This window comes from Pantherophis guttatus, chromosome 1, assembly GCF_059756535.1.
Source record: "Pantherophis guttatus breed Tessera chromosome 1, ASM5975653v1, whole genome shotgun sequence".
Classification (NCBI taxonomy): domain Eukaryota; kingdom Metazoa; phylum Chordata; class Lepidosauria; order Squamata; family Colubridae; genus Pantherophis; species Pantherophis guttatus.
Genome location: NC_142063.1, coordinates 78,786,602 through 78,807,511, shown reverse-complemented (window position 1 = coordinate 78,807,511; position 20,910 = coordinate 78,786,602). Strand labels below are relative to the sequence as shown.

Below are 20,910 nucleotides of genomic sequence, written 5' to 3'. Positions count from 1 at the left end.
ATTGTATTTGAGTTGATTTCCAAACAGCAGCAACTGCGTGGGAAACCAGCTTTCAAAATAATGGTTATGAACATGTCAATTAGTCTTCATTAAGAGGCTTTCAAAAATCCAGAACACTTTTCTTAACATAGAAATTGGGATAAAATACAGCTGTAAAATAAGGGAAAAACAACCAATAAAACGCAGCTGCATAGATTAGTGGTTTTATTATTACTTTGGAGAAGGATTTTTTTTTTTATTGAAGGAAAGAAGCATAATAACAGAGATCCTAATACTCAATCACAGAAGGCATAAATGATGGGAAATGCAGTGATATCAAGAAAGAAGGTTATATCTACATCTGATTTTTTTTAAAAAAAAATTGTAATAAATTTGCATGAATGGAGGGTGCCAAGATTCAACTCAGCACCTGATTAAGAAAACTGACTTCAATTATTTAGTGTCCTAGTTGAAGTGTAAAAGAAATGCCAACGGGCAGTAAGACAGAATCCAGGTACAAAAGCTATCAATACGTCAATATGCTGATGTAGTTTTTCCATGGTCATTATCTATTGGCAGTGTTTATGCTTCGGGTTTATTGACTGTGGTCCTGACATCAGATGTCTTTGCTGGCAACTGTGGCTGGCATCTTCAGAGGCAAGGTAGTCTGCTCTGAACAAGGCAACTGAATAAGGACTGCCTGGGCTCCTGTCTTTGTAGAGAGTCAGCTCTTTGGCCTAAATAATCTTTTTCCATAAGTGATGTGTGGATTTGAGAGTTGCTAAATTTGTGGCAAGTTAGTTCCCAGTAATCCCAGCCTTTAGTAGGCCTATTATAGCCTGGCCACAATATGTTGTTGCAGAGAGACTGTAGGTTCTACTTCATCCTTAGAGGTGAACTGGCCAGGGGAAGGTGCAATATATATAGGGACTATCTGATTAAAAGTGAATATTATTCACAATACTAGATTCATGTACATTAAAAAATGTATACAGAAGAAAGAACTATGCATCAACCAGCTGAGTGTGTAGTATACCCTGAACTACACATTGATGGTGACCAGGGTTCATTAGGTATAAACATTTATTTATTTATTTATATACCCTGAACTACACATTGATGGTGGCCAGGGTTCATTAAGTATAAACATTTATTTATTTATTTATTTATTTATTTATTTATTTATTTATTTATTTATTTATTTATTTATTTATTTATTTATTTTCCCCTTTATTATTTTTACAAAAAACTCAAGGCAGCAAACATATACCTTCCTCCTACTATTTTCCCATTTAGCTCACAATAACATGTAAGCAAATAATTAGCAGAATGTCAGTGGGTAAAGGGCTAAAAAAGGAAATGACTCTTTAAACAACCAAGTTTCCGAGTTAATAAAATGGAAGGGGAACAAGACTGGGAATGGAAATATCAGTAGTTGAAGTAAGAAGAATGGAAGAATGAGGATTGATAGGATAAGAAAAGACAAGTATACAAGTCAAGCTCTTGCCTCACTCTGTAAAAAACTCAACATTTGTGCTCACATGACACAGAACAAACTTGCAGCATAAATCAAGGTTTATTTGAACCACCCAAAATCTGTGTTTAGCTAATAACTTTTCAATGTTCCAAATACTTTACATATATGAAACTATGAAAGCAAAGTTGCCTTTATCATTTTTATTTTGCCAAACACAGCCTATCTGCAGCCTACAGAATGCTCAAATCTCTTAGCATCACAAGTTTTCAGACTGAGTCCCGATTATCTCACAAGAAATCTTACTGTACTTAAGCTACAGATTATTTTCACATTTCTCAATTGCAATATTTTAATAGAAAGGGAAATGGAATTTTTGGTATATTCAGTATAAGAAATTAAGACCACTAAAACAAAATAATAATCCAGACAAATGATTGCAAATACAATACAACTGACAGCAATAAACATTGATTCTTATAAATAGCAATATCGGCTTAACAAAGTCTTAGACTGAGTACATATATTATTTTAAAATAATTTCTGACAGCTTTGGGAAAGTTAGACTTTAGACTCAAATTAGAAGCACAGATTTATTCCATCTGAATTAAAATGGCCTTAAGAAAAATTTACAGTTTATACCAGGCCATTGAACAACTAAAATTTAGTGGAAAATTTTCTTTATTAGCAATAAAAGTACATGTACGGATGCAAAGGAGAGAAGAAGGCCTTTTTCAGTTCAAGAAAAGATCATCTGGTTTGGAAATGATTGGGAAGTCATAGGATAAGGGTTAAGACATTAAAAATGAAGAAGAATGATTGCAGTTGAGGTTTGCTAGTTGGAAAAACAGTGATATTTATTTAATGCAGTATTTTAGGAATTGATTTCCCGTTTCACTTAGTATACTTATTTCATGTACTGACCACAAAATTCATTAGTCTGAAGCCGTGAGCCCTTTTGTGATGGCAGGGAGCCAAGCCCTAGATATTTAGGAGTGGATGAAAATGCCAAGATATACAATATGCAATTGCTGTGTTTAGTGTGGTCATGAGAATGCAGATTGTGTCCATGGGGCTGGAGGGGAATTTCTCAACTCTGATTCTTCATTTCTGGAGGATAAAAAGACAGCTTGTCTTTATCCCATTTTTATAACTGCTTGAGGATATCTTTTCAGCTTGCTTACGGTTAGCTTTTCTTCAAATATCATTGCTAAATCCTTCAAATGTGTGTGGGTTTCCCCCCACCCTTTAGAGGAAAATGCATTCTAGAGAAATGTATTGTGCTCTAAAGGCTAGAAATTCTAGAAAGAGACTATCTGGGAAATAAAACCCCATCATATTAATTTTTTGGATACTGTATTCCGAAAATGGTCAGGGAAAATGAATAGTTAAAAAACCTGCCTCCTCATATACAGTATCAGTCCTTTTTTTTTTTTTACCTCAACTTTATCGGCTACTGAAACAGCAAAGTTCAAGCAGAGGTATACTGTTAATTGACTGAAACTTAGTTCAGCAAAAGGTGAGGATTTAAAGTTCTACCAAAATAAACTCTCCTTTACGACATCTGGAAAATATCCAGATAACCACATTAGCTGACTGTGAGCAATCTTAGAAGCTCCATTCCAAGTACAGTATATTGTGGTGTGGAAACTTTGGGGGGAGGCATGTTGGGCACTCACCTAATACCTGTGGGCAATTCCTTAAAGCAGGGTTTCTCAATCTTGGCAACAAAATCACCTTGAAATGATGGGATGGGGGGCAAATAAATATGATAACAATTTAGGGTGCAATCCCAAAATAACTGAAGCACCACTTGAACACTATCGGCATTGACGAAATCATCAGTCAATTGCAAAAGGCAGTTTTATTTGAAACAGATTACATCCTGTGATAATATCTTTAACACCATCAAACATCTACATCTGCCTTTGCTAGGTCCTTGGGAAAGACTCGATAGGTCAGGGCTGTCAAACTCCTGGCCCACAGGCCGGATGTGTCACATGCTGGCCACACCCACGCCTGGTTTAGCGAAGGGGAGAAAAATCCCGATACGTCATGTGACGCTGCCATGATGACATGAGTTTGACACCTCTGCAATAATAGGTGGATAATAATACCAAATCTAGTATGAATATTTGACTGACTGTGATGAACCATAATAACTTTAAGATGCATGGACTTCAATTCCCAGAATGCTCTTGGCAGCATGTTGGTGAGAAACACTGCCTTAAAGCAACTATGACCTCTCCTTGGTTTGTGTGATACTTTCTGCAACTGGCATGTAATCTTATGAAAAGACCCATTTACAGAGCAGCTGAAAGGTGGTGTGTGTTTGCACATGTTCATTGTGAAGCACCATTACATTTCAAATCTAAAAGTCTGCACAACTCCAATAATCACACGGGGCTGAGCTTTTTCCTGTTGTTTTAAGATATCTCTTAAATGTGTCAGTTTCTCTGTTCATGTTTGGACATTCTGATTCTCCACATGAACTCCAAACTTCACGCCTGTTACTCAAGATGCAGGCTAAAAAGGACATGGAATAGGGGAAGAGATAGAAATCATAGTTTACTAATTGTGGAATTTAGCTGTTGAATTATTGACAATGAATTATTAACAAGCACAATTTCTATTTAGGAGGATTATTTTTGAAAAGAGTGGTATCCACAGAAAAGTAAGGCCATTGAAGAACTGCTTTGGGGGAAAAGAAATCCATTTTTTTCTTTCTCATTCTAGGGATCACCACAAAAGTGCTTTAAAAGACTTGCACAAAGCCAAATGTTTAGGAAGAAGTTTTTGATATTGGAAAATCCCTACTAATTGTACAATGAGGCCAAAAGCAAAAGAGCATCAGGGGTTAAAGAAAACCAAGGGCAACTCGACAATATTTCCATTGAGGGATTGCTAATGTTACTTGGAGGAAAGTTGATACAAAATGATTAGGAAGTTGCCATTAATAACATAAATACTTCTTTGGATAGAATTGTGCCATTCTTCTGAAAGTGTTGTCAATTTCTTTTCCTTGGCCACTTTTGGGGCCAGGAAGGTGTTAGATTTAATGAGAGGAAGCAATTGAGGAAAAATATCCCATTATTCCTACCCTTTGCCAAGCATGGATAATTAGTAGAACCTTTTGCAAGAAATATCATTTGTTTCCATGTAATTGCAAAATAATTAGCTCATAAGGTAGACGTATTAACTGTGTTGATAGATACCATGCAGGTAATAGATGAAACATCTGCTTCAGAAAGACATGTGCCACAACACAATTTTAATTGGCCAGGTCATTGTTAATGACCTGCAATTAAGTGTATCAAACACTGTATTGAATATGGTAACTGCTTGTTGTACCATGTCTTGCTGAATAAAATGAGAAAAAAATGGATTCTCTGGGGAGGTTTCTTCCTGAAAGATGCCTTTTTTGTTTTTAAATCTGCCCTTTTTGGAGAGGTTGAGATTGGACTTTTGAGCCTTTCTAATTAATTATATAGGCTATGGTGCATATTTAATATAAATTCTGAAGGAATTAGAGGGTGAAAGGAAGGAGGAGGGGAATAAAGGAAGATTACTCATAGCACAGCTCTTTATTGAGGAATTTCTCAACATTGTTCTGTCTTATCTTTAAAGAATGAATTATTCTTTTTGGTGCAGTAGAAGACAAACTGCTCAGGATTTTAGACATGTTAAGACGTGTTACACTAAATCCTAGAGTAACACTGGATGTAGCTACTATCTCATCTTTTACCTTTCTTACAGCATGAAATAATATAACCAAATATAAATTCATTTGTAACTACTGCAAAGAAGATTGGAAACTGTTTCTTTATATTTTTTTTCTTTCATTTCTTTCCTATTGGCTTATCATTTTTACTTTATATTGTTTTTATTTTGTAAAAATTGTTAAAAGTTAATTAAGACTATTAATACATTGTTATAACATTTATATCCTGCATCTCCAGCAAAGAGCTGAAGATTTCATACCTTATTTCATTCTCACAATAATCCTGTAATCATGGTTAGGAATACATTTCACACATTAGCACATTAAACCATGCTTCTTCAGCCATTTTGGAATCCCCATAGTTCTGTGTTCTCTCAGCTTGTGTGATTGTACTGCAGCACTGCAGGAATCTTGCATTGCAGAATTCCACACCATATAATAAAAAATGAATCTGTGTTTCATGGGACGTATGGATCTACTTAATTTCTAGGGCATGGAAGCATTTTTCATCTGTTGTGCATTATTTTCACAAACGCTCTTAATACCATAAGAAAATGGAAAACTCAACCACAAAATTGCCACTTGGAAAAGAACTAAACACTCTGTGCTGTATTCTGGAAACCTTGCAACTTCTATAAAAATTTAAGTTTTCAGGGGGGGGAAAGTATGTGGGTCATGAAGAAATATAGATTGACTACTGCAGTTTCTTTTAATGAATTTTGCTAATTTCCTCCATGAAGTTGTTTGCAATTACGTCAATTCTGATTGAATGAGATCTTGAGACATTTGGGGTTAAGTCTAGATGATTCATGGTTTTATGCTGCTGCTACCACAGGATGGAAATCCCAAGTTTTGCAAAAACTGGAATGCCAGTGAGGTTGTTAGAAATAATGAAATTCCTGTGTTGGGCTTTTGTTTGTTTGTTTGTTTGTTTGTTTGTTTAGTAACTTCTAATGGGTGGATAATGTCTTGTATTTGAAGTCAAGAACTTGGGATTTCAGCTTCTTGCTTCTCTCTTTCTCTCAGAGGCTTCTTTTTTTGGTAAAGGATTGTAGCTGACTTCTGTTCAAGACACTTGAGTTTTCTTTATTTAGGATGTGTGGGCATGCGTGGAGGTATCTTTTTTTGTTCGGATAAAGTGCAAGGTGAGACTACATGAGACTGTGGATGGTCATTCATGGTTGAGAAAAGAATGTAGGCTCCTCTAAATGATGTCACTGGCCCTCAACAAAAATTAGTTGGGAGTGAAGAGTTGGATACCACTTAGTGATTGAACAACAAATATTGTCTAATAGCATAGTCCAGTCCGGTGATGGCTTTTTTTTGCCATTGCGTGCCAAAAGCAGGGGGGAGCACAGGGGGGTCTCGTGCGCACATGCCCACACCCATAATTCAATGCACCCTGCCCCCCCCGCATACACATGCGTTCCCCCTGTGTGACCCCCATTTTTGCCATGCAATGGCCCGGTGGGCCCAGTAGGCCTGTTTTTTCGCCCTTCCCAGGCTCCAGAGGCTTTCTTGTAGTCTGGGGAGGGCAAAAAGGGGCCTTCCCCACCCCCCAGAGGCCCTCCGGAGGCCGGAAACAGCCCATTTCCCAACTTCCAGTGGGCCCAGAAGGCCCAAAAATCAGCTGGCCGGTGTGTGCATGCGCATGCGCACTGGAACTGAGCTAGGGCAATGCTCACATGCCCACAGATATGGCTTCTCATGCCACAGGTTCGCCATCATGGGTTTAATCCATGGGTTTCAAATTCGCCATGTCACGTTGCTGTCCCGTGATGTATCATGATGTTTTTTCCCTTTGTGGAGCTGGGGTGGGCGTGGCCTGCATATCCAGCCTGCGGGCCACCAGTTTGACACCCCTGGGCTAGTTTAGAAGTGGAAAAAAAATGCTTTCAGTTCTATCTTCCCAATCAGCCATTGACATAATTGTTCTTCCTACTCAAAACAACCAAAAATAAAATTAAAAAAAGTCTATATACTGAGGAGTATATATTTAGAACAGTCTGGGTTTTTTTTTTTCATTAGTGAATGCTTGGCTGAAGTCACTTAAGCACCCATCTTTTTCTCTGCCTACCTTTGCAAACACAATTTTCACATTCCATTCTAAAGGGATTTGAGAGACAGATGCACTGCAGCTGAGCAGTACAATCCTAATTTTCTTTATTACTGTAATTCCCAGCAGCTCAATGGGACTTACGCCTAAGTAGAAGTGCACAGGATGCCACCTTGATAATTAAGCAGGCCTCTTGAAAATACATACATACACACCGAGAGGCACAAATACTGTTGCAACACAAAAGTGAAGAGGGAGAGAGAGTGCAATTAGTCTTTGCTGTTAATCAAGTTAGAAAATTCCAACAGATTTCTAGCTCTCTCTGCTTCCAGCTCTCTCAACTGTGCTTGAGAAAACATGGTCCGCCTCAGGGGTGGGTTCTACTTACCTTTACTACAGGTTCGCAGCGGGGCCGGTAGTAAAAAATGCCTAAAAAGTAAAAACAACAAAAAAAGTTCTGATGATCAGCTGAGCGATGCGCGATCGTCAGAACTTTTTTTTTTTTTTACTTTTTAAAGCATTTTTAACTACCGGTTCTGGAAAACCGGTAGTAAAAAAATGCTTAAAAAGTTTTTAAAAAGTTCTGACGATCGCGCATTGCTCAGCTGATCATTGGACCTTTTTCTTTTTTTACATTTTTTACTACCGGTTCGGCAAATCAGTAGCCTTTTTTACTACTGGTTCGGGCAAACCCGACTAAACCGGTAGCATTTCACCCCTGCTGTAAACTGTACTGTAGTGTACATCACAAATCTTGAAACTTAAAACGATAGTTTTGTGGTTTTTTTCCCCCCTCTGCCTTCAAATTAAGATCATGTCTGGTGCTTCATTTTAGCTGACATTTACATCATGGTTGCTATAAAAATAAATCAATTCCTTGTTGATTTGTTTTTACAGTAATTTGATTGTTGTTTACAGGTTGCCCTTGGTTTGCCTCATCATGTTCACTTAGAACATTCTGATTCAGAATCGATCTCTTCCACTCTTTTATTCTTCTGTCCCATGCTGGCTTTTGGTTCATATGATTCTCATACCATAAGAAATAAGAGCTACATGATAAGTGGGCATCCTGCTTGGTAAGCATTCAACAATGAGAAGTTATCCTTTGGAATCCTGCATGCTGAGTTGAAGAATACAAAACATGAGCAGCGTAAAGAAAATTCCTTTAATCTAGTATGATTGAGTAAATTGCCTTCAAAATTGGAGGAGATGGTGTTTCCTTTTCCCATGAAAATCTATGGGCACAATTATTCTTTATTATGGTTATTCATTTGCTATACGATAAAAGAAACAGCAATTCATATTTGCAATAGCAAATATTGAGACGGGACATCCATGGTCCATTTCTACTTTTATTTATTTAAAAGTGTTGGTTTCTGGTTTGTATTAAATTCACTGTGTGTGTGCGCATGCGCGCGCACACACACACATATACTGGGTTTCTAGTTTCTGTTTTTTTTTTCTTTTGGACGTGACTTGTAGCCATGGTTAGATTAAGCTATTTTCATTCATACAAAGGGTCGCAGCATGTAAAATTTACATTGTAAATCAACAATGGCTCCTTTTCCTTTCCTCCTACTCTCTTTGGGACTCAAATTTGTATAGAAAATTCCTGTGTAACAAAGCCTGAAGGACAGTTTCCTTCCTTTAGATCAAGGACGAGAATCCTTCAACCCTCAACTGCTGAGAAGCTAGATCCTAGCAAAATCAACTGTCTTGATGAAATCTGCAATTCACCACTATTTGAAGGCAAAGTCTGTTTTGGGCAGTGGTTTAAGGCATCAGGCTAGAAACCAGGAAACCATGAATTATAGTCCCACTTTGGGCACAAAGCTAGCTGGGTAATCTTGAGCCAGTTACTCTCTTTAGGAAGCAGGCAATGGTAAATCATTTGCAAAACTGTACCAAAAAAATCTGTAGGGAATTGACTAGGCAGTCACCAGGGTTGTGTGTGTAAGTAAGTAAGTAAGTAAGTAAGTAAGTAAGTAAGTAAGTAAGTAAGTAAGTAAGTAAGTAAGTCAGAATCGCAGGATCTCTACTCCTGCCTTAGAAGTACCCAATGTCTTCCATGGGTCTAGGACTGTGATGGCAAACCTATGGCACATGTGCCACAGGGGCACACGGAGCCATATCTGTGGGCACTCGAGCATTGCCCTAGCTCAGTTCCAGTGTACATGCACGCGCCGGCCAGCTGATCTTCGGACCTTTTGGGCCCACCGGAAGTCGGGAAATGGGACATTTCCTGCCTCGGGGGGGGGAGGCTCTTTTCACCTTCTCCAGGCTCCTAGAAAGCCTCTGGAGCCTGGGGAGGGCAAAAAACGGGACCTCTGGTCCCACCGGAAATCAGGAAATGGGCCATTTCCAGCCTCTGAGGGCCTCCAGGGGAGGTAGTGGGGAAAGCCATTTTCGCCCTCCCCAGGCTCTTATAAAGCGTCTGGAGCCTGGGGAACACGAAAAACAAGCCTACTGGGCCCACCGTGCCAAAAGTGGGGGTCACACGTGGGGAGTCATGCGTGGGGAGTGGGGTCATTGAATTATGGGTGTGGGCACCCATATGTGTGAGCCCCGCTTTTGGCACGCGATGGTGCCAAAAAAGTTAGCCAACACTGGTCTAGGACAACTCGAATGGGGCGATAGGTCCCATTCTGGCCTTCCATATACATTGGGAGTATAATTCTCATTATTCTTAGCTGGCATGGAAATAACTGCAGTTGTCCAGATTATCTGAGAATTTGGGGATGCCCCTCCCCCAAATGTAAAAAGTTTGCATCTTTATGTAGAATGATGTAAAAGAATTGTTCATAAGCAAAAAAGTTAAAGACTAGATACAATGGGAAAAACCATACCAAGAAATATTTAGGTATTATCACTGTGAGTCATGATATTATGCCTCTAATTCCATAAACATTTGTTTTTATTGTTGGTCACAAAGTCAGCTACATGTTTAGAGTAGATGTAGCATTTTTATCCACCTACTGAATCCTTCTCTAGGACCTGGAATAGGCAGATGTTGTCAGGATGGTGTTATACTGTATGTATCATCAGAATTTGTAACCTGTTCCAAGTAAAACGCCTGTTGCTATTGATTGTCGTTGATTTTGTCAATGCCAGAGATGTTCAAGTAGTGTTCCAGTTGTTTTGTGATTGCACCTAAGATGCCTGTTACTGTTGGTACGATCTTTGATTTCTTTTGTCATTCTATTTCTCTCCATTTGTCTGCATTTTTTTCCAGTTCTTCCTCTTCTATTCTGCAGTCTCTAGGTATTACCATGTCCAGTATCTAAACTTTTTTTCTTTCTTATCGACAATTGTTAAGTCTGGGCCTGGGGTGATATGTGACAGATGCTTCCCTGTTTGAATTCCAAAGTTAACTTCTTCATTTTCTGATGACTTTGTCTATTTTATGGTACCATCCGTTCTTGCTTACAGGCAAGTGATATTTCTTGCCTTACTACAAAGCAGCATGAATTAAAAGTCCAAGATGTATGGATAGTAATATGTAAAAATCTTTGTCCTCCTTCATTGAGAAGAAAAAAATATCTACAGTTAATAATCGCATGTGCAAACATAAACAAAATATTTTTCTCTCCATTTTTCCTGTTCTACCTGTTTCCAAATGGATAGAGTAGATTGTATGCTGTTGTACCTTGAGTTGTGATGGGAATGTGTGCTTTCACAAATACACTTTCCTCCCTAACTACTGCAGAAGAACTATTCTGTGCACAGTTTGCAAATGTCTAAATTGCATCTTTGTGTCCCAGTACTTCATTTGTATGTATGGAGAGTGGGGAAGGGTGATCTTACGTTAAACCTGGTTTAATCAGATGTTTGCCTCATTTTTTGCCAAGGATGCTTCTTGATCTTGACATGGAGGAGAATTTCCTTTTCAGACAGGAAAAATGGATCACGTATCATGAGTACCAGTGAAGATAAAGTATGGGCTGAGGAACTCCTAGAAGAACCCTGCAGGACAGATGTTTTCAAAGGAGAGGTTACATATGGGAACAATGTTAGATTGCATCCATGATTGCAAAGAAATTATGTACTATCCTGGAGTCTCATTTGATGTCTGATGTGTGTGTGAGAGAGAATATATTAAATAGATAATTTCATTGCATTCTATTGTAAATTGTTATTCAGACATTTTCAGTAATGGAAGTACTAGTAGTAAGAAAAATAAGAAAGGAAAATCAAACTATTTCTTTAATTTGATACCTAAGAGAAAAGAAGCATTCTAGGAGAGTACTAAGGTCAATGGTACTATTGTCAAGAAGAATCAGCACAATTGTACTTCTTTTTGTTTCCCACAGGTAGGGACTGAGATAATTGGTGTATTGTCTTTAAAAAAAAAAAAAAGAAGTTATTTGTGACTGGGTAGTAGTTGACATAACGCTCTGGATCCTTGCAGAGATTTTTCAGGAAAATTTTTCCTTTAAAAATAGAGATGCCATTCCATAACTTAGTGCATACCCATTTCCTGGCCTGCCACTTATCAATTGGACTACTGTAATGTTGTCTGTATGGTGCTGCCCTTTAAGATATTTGGAAGATATACAGTAGCTGGTCTAGAATGTGGCACTATAAGAAGCTATGGTTGCACACTGGTATATCCATTAACATCACTACTGTTGAAGCTGCATGATCATTGGGTTTCAAGATACAGTTGGAGATGCTACTATAAAATACTATATTCCAATGATCTCTGCCCGTTCAACAAAATTAAAGTATTCTAGCATATCCCTTCTATTAAATGATATCATTTTATGAAACCAAGGAATGATGTATTTTTGCTGTGCCTACTTTGTGGAATAGCACCCTCCTTTTAGAAGGGCCCTGAAGACTTGGTTCTTGTCTCTGAGCCATTAATATGTGATATGTGATTTATTGTCTCCAGCACTGTATATATCTTTGCTTATTTTAGATAGATAGATAGATAGATAGATAGATAGATAGATAGATAGATAGATAGATAGATAGATAGAATGTTCTATTTGTTATTAGCTGCCTAGAGTTGCTTGGCAAGTATATGGCAAGTCCATAGACATTGAATAGATAAATATTTCTCAGTAGTTCACTAATAGCTTTTTGTCAAGAGGCAGGGAAATGCAGCACAATAAATACAGAGAACAATGCTCTCAGCATCCATCAATCAGCTAATGTGGGAGCATCCAAGCTGAAGCCCACAGGAATTGCTCATCCTTAGTATAAATAATGCTGAAAACTTTTGGGGGCTTGTCTAAGATCAGTTCCAGGAATATGGATAAAATCATGTCATCTACTAGGTAATAGTTCCCTTCTTTTTATTGTCAGGTGGAATATTATAAATGTTAATAGAGTCACATGTATGTTTGTCAAGATGTAATCTGAGGTTTATTCTGTACTTTCCTGCTTGCACATTTTGAAGCCTCACACACTGGGAATAGAGGAGGGTTCATTTTGTTTATGTAGGAAAGCGATTATTATAACCAGTTTCTATGACATGGATCATCACATTAAGCACTGGTCATCTTTCTCCAGTGCCAGGGATATTGTCTTTTGGCTGGTCGGTGTAATAATTGCTGCACAGCACTGAGTAACAGCTAACAAATGCTGCTCCTGTTACTTAATGGCATAAATGAAATAATAGTGGTTTAGAATACTCTCCAACCAGTTTTGTTATTCCCTGTTAAACTGCTAAAGAAGTATGGCATCAACATATTTGAGGGAAGCTGAGGGTTTGCAAAAACACTAAAAATCATCTGAGGTAATGAATTGCATCTTCTCATATCCTGTGAGAATCAAGCTACATTCTCTTTATATGTTCCATAGTTGTTTTTTTTCCTGTGCTTCAGGAAATCATGTACAGAAAGCAATATTACCGATTTCTAGTAAATGAAAGGCTTCTACAAGAGGTGGATTCAATCCCATTCTTATAGCATAGCTGTTCTGCCTATTACACATATTGCTTGGTTCAAAATGAAACAAAACTCAATAGAATCAGTTACTGTACAACTTGATAATTATTTACAGCAGCCTTCCACAAACTGGTACCTTCAAATCAGGGGTGAAATGCTCTCGGTTTGAACCGGGTCACCTGATCCAGCAGCGATGGCTGCGGGTGGTTCAGAGAACCGGTAGCAAAAATCCCTGCCCCCCCCATGCCCAACTAAGCCGCGCAATCATCAGAGGCTGTTTTTTTTATTTTTAAAAGCATTTTTTCTACAACCACTTAGGCCGAAAAAATTCTGTTAAAAGTAAAAAAAAAAAGCCTCTGATGATCGTGCGGCTCAGCTGGGATCGTCAGAGACTTTTAAAAGCATTTTTTTACAACCTCTTCTGCCAAAGAGGTTGTAGGGAAAAAAATGCTTTTAAAAGCCTCTGACAATCCCAGCTGAGTTGCTTGATTGTCAGAGGCTTTTAAAAGCAATTTTTTTTTCTGCAACCTCTTCGGCTGAAGAGGTTGTAGAAAAAATGCTTTTGAAAGTAAAAAAAAAAAAAAAGTTGGCCACGCCCACCCAGTCACATTAACCCCTCACACCAAGCCACGCCCACAGAACTGGTAATAACAAATGTTACATTTCACCACTGCTTCAAATATTGTACTTTAGTTTAGGGGTGAAATTCACTTACCTTCCCTACCAGTTTGTAAATGTGTGTGCATGGTGTTCTTGCTTCGCTCGCTCGTGCTGTTTTCCATGTATGCACAAAGCCTTCTGCACATGTGCAAAGCCTTCTGGCCATGTGCAGAGGCTTAAAATCATCGCAAAAAAGCAATGTCATGACGTCCGCGTGGGTGGCCGGAGCTTCCCGCAGCTGCCACTACCGGTTCGCCCGAGCTGGATAGAACCGGATTAATTTCACCCCTGCTTTAGTTCCCGTAATCCTTAGCTATCATAGACAATGGCCATGGTGTTTATGGACCTTGGTGTTTGAAGCAGTGGTGGGTTGCTACCGGTTCACACTGGATCAGACGAACCGATAGTGGCAGCGGTGGGAGGCTCAGCCCACCTGCCCAGATACTTCTGCGCATGTGCAGAAGCGCCCCGCGTGCCCGCACCCATGAACAAACTGGTAGTGATGGGATTTGGAACCCACACTGGGCTTGAAGGCCAATATGTTTCATTTATCTTTTGTTGTTATAGTTGCATACCTGAACTAAATAGAACAAAGCATAGGAGTACAGTGTAATTTTGGGAAATAAATGAGTCAAGGTTTTTCAGAATAAAGTTAATTCATCAGAAATAATATTGTGTACCTAGTAGGCCTCAGAAAGTGTCTTCAAAATTGATTGGGCATCTATTTTGTGTGTGTGCATGTCAGTGTATTGGTATTGTAAGACATTTCAGCACTCTTTAACTCATATGATTTAGTCTAGACCAGTTATAAATCCATTTTAGTCTCAGATGAATTGCCTTAGCCTACATTAATACAAAGTTGAAATAAATATAATAGTAAAGTATGGAAGTATGATATTAAATTACATTTCCCAAATATGGAATGCATTATGAAAAGCTTTTATTTACTTATTAATTATGTTTTGATGCTGCCACAATTAATAAAAACACTTAGCATAAACTGTCTTACATAAAACAAGTATAAGTTAAAATATCCCTAATGAGAATAAAACAGCCATTGCAACCACACAGAAAGAAAAACTGTACAATTCTGTTTGGCGCTTAGTCTCTATCCTTAGAACATCACAGGGGCGAACTACCTTACACCAGCTGACTAGCAGCGCTTGGGTTGCTGGCTCTTCCAGGTGCCTTCATCAGTCTCATTTTGCCTTATCTCATGTTGCGTTGCCTCACTTCTGGCCAGCATTCCAGCATTGGCTTCTGCTCTCTGTGCATACACGAACGCAGCTAGCTTTTCCCACCAAAGTGGTACCCATTTATCTACTTGCAGTGTTGCTTGCTGAAAGTGCTAGGTGGGCAGGAGCTAGGGAACAAACGACAGGAACCAGGCTCAAACTTCTGGAGCCTAGACCATTTCTAGCTGGTGGTTCCAGTATCATTAAGCCAATTGATCAATCAGAGCTGGAAGGTACCTTGGAGGTCTTCTAGTCCAGCTCCCTGCTCAAGCAGAAGACTCTATACCATTTCAGACAAGTGACTTTCCAGTCTCTTAAAAACTTCCAGTGATGAAGCACACATAACTTCTGAAGGCAAGCTGTTCCACTGGTTAATTGTCCTCACTGTTAGTAAGTTTGTCCTTAATTCTAGGTTGCTTCTCTCCTTGATTAGTTTCCATCCATTGTTTCTTGTCCTGCCCTCTGGTGCTTTGGAAAATAAATAGACACCCCCCCTCCAAACAGAATGAACTAGCAATTAAGGTTGTCAGGACTGCATTGTGTCAATCGTGTAGATTTCCCTTGTATGCTAAATAATATTGAACCTGGGACTCGGAGAATAATTATGTACACGGAAAGAAATTTGTATTAAGAATGGATACTGTTTGGGTAAACTTTTCTAAAAATGAAAGGATGAATTTAGAGTTAATGATAAGAGTAATGATTGAATTAATCCTTTATCAACAACAAATGGATGTTATCCTATTTGGTTGATTGAAATTTATAGGCTTGGCATGCACCAGGTTCTTTCGATTAAATGATGCTACCTATCAGGAGCCTGGAAGCACCATTTTCTTGGTAGCAGAGCTCTTCTCCCTGGAATGAACTCCTTCTAAGATCTGAATAGCTCCCAGTGTTGTATTGTTTATTATTATATTGTTTATTATTACTTTATTTTACTTATTTTATACGTCTTATTGTGTTCTCATGTTTTAGTTGTTGTCAGTCTCCCAGAGTCTTTGAAAACTGGGCACTATGCAAATTGCTTGCCTACAGAAACACACTGTTTAGAATGAATTCTTTTGCTGTTTATTTCCAATCACTGTAGTGAATAGAACATAGAGATAAAAATAGAATAACTTTATTATCACTTTAAATGTACACTAATCGGCATACATTAAAATGAAATTGTGTTGCATGCAGCTCTCAAATGATCACCACCTCCAATATGCACTGCATAAACATGACAAAATAAATAATTAAATAGAAAATTATGCATATACCCACATATCCACATATATTATATGACACAGAGAAACAACACCGTCTAGGTTGGATGTAGGTATGTACATGGTGAGAAAAAATTAATCTTGTGAGTTTACCAGATGGATGGCATAGGGAACAAAGCTGTTACAGAATCTGGTAGTCCTGCTAGAAATACTTTGAAACCTCCTCTCAGAAGGGAGCAACAGAAACAGACCTTAAAGTCGGTGTGTGGGGTCTCTAACAGTGCTTTGAGCTCTAAGCACATGGCACTTATAAGCAGTATCCTGAATAACAGGGAGTGAGCTTCATATAATCTTCTTGGCTGTCCTTACCACTCTCTATATGGATCGTCTATCTGAGGCACTGCTGCCACCAATGACCAAACAGTCATTATTATTATTACTGTATTTTTATTCTGGTTGCTGTTTATATTTCACTATGTTAATTAAATCAGCTTATTGTTGTTTGTGTTCCATTTTTAAAATAAATCATAATATCAGCCGACTTTCAGCTTCCCCATGATATCTTTAGAGACAGAAGTCTTTTATTTAATCTTTCTTTTTAGTTACATCTTCCTCCCTCTCTGTTTTTTTTTTTTTAATTCACTTTCTTTTGAATCAATGCCTTTTAAACAGAAAGGTCTGTTGGGAAAGTAGATGGAAAAGAAAGGTGGCGATAATATTTCAGTTTTTATACCGATATCAAGATTTGCTTTGGAAAGTTTATAGTGTAATAGCCCATGAGATTGAAGGCTCTTAAACAGTGGAATCCCAATTTTGTGGCAGTACTTTGACATTTTTTTAAAATTCCAGCTTTATTACTTTTATATGTAACTCAAGGTTGTGAACGTACCTAATATTCCTTCCTCCGCCTATTCTCCCCATAACAATAGGTGAAGTGTGTTGGTTTTAGAGAGAATGACTGGCCAAAAATCAGCCAAAGAGCTTTCATGCCTAAAGCAGGACTAAAACCCACAGTCTCCTGGTTTCTATGCAGCACCTTAAACACTATATCTTCTTGTTTCCTTCCCACTTATTCCCAACAGGGCAATGCACTATTGCTTATGCTTGCTGATGTAGAGTCTACTGTTCAATCCATATTTATATCAGTTGGACTTGAGGAAAAGAAGAAATATTTAACTTGAAAGTCAAAATTATCTGCTCCCAAGGTTAAGGTAAGAGATGGCAGCTCAACTTTTGCTCTTAGGCTTTTAAAGATTGTCCTGTTTATGCTGATGCATCTTCATCACATAAAATGCAACTGCTTGTAAACCTTTTAGGTCTACACCCACAGCCAGAAAAAAAAAAAAGGACAAGTACAGATATGTGTTTATGAAACATACATCACTGTTCATTTATATAAACAGCAACTTTTCAATAAAAGGTAAAGTAAAGGTTTCCCTATCCACTCATATCTAATTCTAGGGTGCGGTGCTCCTCTCTGTTTTTTAGCCAAGGGAGCCACTGTTAACCAAAGACATTTTTGTGGACATGTGGCGAGCATGGCTATATACCCAAAGTGCACGGAACACTGTTACTTTCTCACAGAAGTGATATCTATTTATCTACTCTCATTTGCATGCTTTCGGATTGCTAGGAGGGCAGGAGCTGGGGCAGGAATGGGAGTTCACCTTGTTTTGCGGTGCTTGGGTTTCCAGCGGACAAGCTCAGTGTCTTTAATTAAAAAGTGCTACATTTTGCTTACCTAACATCAGACTGATCTGATGGGTTTTGTACTGGAGTAATTTATTGAAATAATTTATTTAATGAATTGTGTGGTATTTTTTTTTTAATTTGATTTATATACCGCCCTTCTCTGGAGACTGTACTACCAAGGCTCCTTGGTGGTATTTGTCATTATACATGGCTTCCTCTATTTTCAATCTTTTTTTCCCTGACACTTCATTTCTGACACATTGGCGCAGTGGTTAGAGTGCAGACAGTCAAGCTTCTACTGACTGCCAGCTGCCTGCAATTTGGCAGTTCAAATCTCACTAGGCTCAGAATTGATTCAGCCTTCCATCCTTCCAAGGTGGGTAAAATGAGGACCCAAATTGTTGGGGGCAATATGCTGATTATGTAAGCTGCTTAGAGAGGGCTGTAAAGCACTGTGAAGTGGTATATACTGTAAGTCTAAATGCTATTGCTATTCCTTTCTCTTTTTTCCAGAAAGAGACAGACTTGGTAGATATCTGAACAGACCTACTAGATTTTAAATGAGACCAAAGATCACATGAAATTAGATCTAGGGTCACATGTGGTTTATCAGATACAAATAGTTCTCTGGAATATGAGCATATCTTTAAAAAATAGTCATTTTAACTGTGTGGAAAACTCAAGGGGAACAATGAAGTTCCATTAACCTGTGCTAGATTTCTTATTCTTTTGTTCCTTCTTTCCATGTCTATAATTATCTATTATGAAATGTATTGGTTAACCACAGCAAAAATGTTTTCTATATTATTTCTTCTTGATTTTTCCTGGGATTCTCCCTTGGGAATTTTCCTTGTAGATAATATTTTCTGTCAGTGTAGAAGCATTAATGCTGCTGTTTTCAACAAAGGGAAACAGTAGGAGTTTGCTATCTAATATTTACATGCATAGATTTTTTAGCATTTTTAATGGCAAAATTGTAGTACTGCTTTAAGATGCCTAAAGGCTAGGCATTAAACAAAATGGCGTTTTCTAGTTTTTTTTCTCAACAATGATTCTGTAACAAGTTACCTCTAGCAGCAGAGGGAGCAAATTTTGACTTTTATCAAACACGTATTTGATACTGGTGTCTTCACATTTGTTTTGTTATTGCTGAAAAATGTATTCTGTTAATATATGGCTTGTCTTAAAAGAATAATGTGAACCTCAAAAGCAGTGGTGAAATCCAATTTTTATTACTAACGGTTCTGGGGGCGTGGCTTGGTGGGCGTTGTAGGGGAAGGATACTCCAAAATCTCCATTCCCACCCCACTCCAGGGGAAGGATACTGCAAAATCCCCATTTCCACCTCACTCCAGGGGAAGGATACTGCAAAATCCCCATTCCCACCCCATTCTGGGGCTAGCCAGAGGTGGCATTTGCCGGTTCTCTGAACTGCTCAAAATTTCCTCTACCAGTTGTCCAGAACCTGTCAGAACTTGCTGGATTTCACCCCTGCTCAAAAGGTATTTGGGAAAAGAGATCAGTTTTACCAATCTTATTTTCCTGACCATTTCCAACAGGGAAAGCATCCAGCACATTTTCTTTCTTTCAGCTGGTCCATGTGCAAATTGTGGGTTGTGTGTGTCTGGGGTGGGGGGTGGGGGAATCAACCACCCAAGTCGGAAAAATAGCCAGGACACGTGAATGAGACTTGGTACAAATTTGCACTAAGAGTGAAAAAGCCCCTTCATTTCTAAAAGCTACAGATCAATTGATCATGTGGCTGTTTGTGATGCGCTACTCCAACCGCACAGCAGGCTCCATGGGAGTGCTGTGGCCATCTTCTCTGCTAGATGAATGATTTCTTTCTTTCTTTATTTCTTTCTTTCTGTGTTATGGCTCTTAAAATAATTGGCAATTTCAGAGATGTTTAAAAAGGATCCATGAGTTCCCTAAAGCAAGCCATGAACATTTAAAGAATCTAAGTGAAGGCATGTTTTAAGTAAGGAGATCTTTGGGGATAAAGACTAAAAGGAAAAGTAATATTTTAAAAAATAATAATTGAAATGTATCATGCCCAAAAAATTCTACTGCCTTAGAATGAGCCTGGAATGACAGTAATTTGAATAATTTCCTATTATGAAAATGCATTTGTGATTGAGCAGTGTAGAAATATCTCAGTAAAACAATTGATATTGTCAAAATAGAATTTGTAAACTAAAATCAGTTCCAAATCAAACACTTTTGCTTTTGGTGGGAGTGAAGGGTAGCCATATAAAGCTTTCCCATTAAAGTAAATGAAATTTTAAAATAATAATTTTGAGTAGACTCATGCCCATAGTTTGATGCAATTTTAAGCTCATTAATGCTAAAGCTGTGAAGTATAGGCAGGCTTTGTGTATGGAAGTTGAAATGGAGATACATCACTTCAGTAGTCTAAAAGGTGCTTTTTAAAGAGGCAGCTGGACTTTCTGTTTTTTCGTTGAAGACACTTTGTTTCTCATCCAAGAAGCTTCTTCAGGTCTAACTGGATGGTGGGGAATGGAGTGACCATCCAGCCAAAACTGATGAAACTTATTGGATGAGAAGCGAAACGTCTTCAAAGAAAAAACAGAAAGTCCAATTGCCTCTTGAAAAAAGCATCTTTGGGACAATTGAAGTGATGTATCTCCATTTCAGCCATGACCTGGATGACTGAGAATCTCCATAGACATCACTTTAGTACTTGGCTTATCCAATCTAGTTACAAATATTGTATATTCTAAAATACAGTTAGTCCTTGATTTATGGCCACAATTGGGACCAGAACTTCCATTGCTAAGTAATAAAATTGTTGTGAGTTATCATGTGACTGTGCCCAATTTTACTACCTTTTTTCGCTGTTGTTCAGCGAATCACACAATTGTTAAGCAAATCACACAGTTGTTAAGGAAACCCAACTTCCCTCATTGATTTTGCTTGTTGGAAACCAGCTGGGAAGATCACAAATGGTGACCACATAACCGGATGCTT

General features: G+C 38.2%; 1 protein-coding gene across 6 annotated transcripts in view; it reads left to right on the top strand.

Annotated features, from left to right (window-relative positions):
• TSPAN18 (tetraspanin 18) overlaps positions 1-20,910 on the top strand; it is a 178,053-nt gene that overhangs the window by 74,362 nt on the left and 82,781 nt on the right. For 4 of the 6 annotated variants that reach the window (XM_034417415.3, XM_034417412.3, XM_034417413.3 and 1 more), the window contains one exon: positions 17,310-17,438. The exons of the other annotated variants lie outside the window; for them this stretch is intronic. The gene's annotated coding sequence lies outside the window, so the exon portion shown is untranslated. The remainder of the gene's footprint in view (positions 1-17,309; positions 17,439-20,910) is intronic. 6 annotated transcript variants of the gene reach the window in all.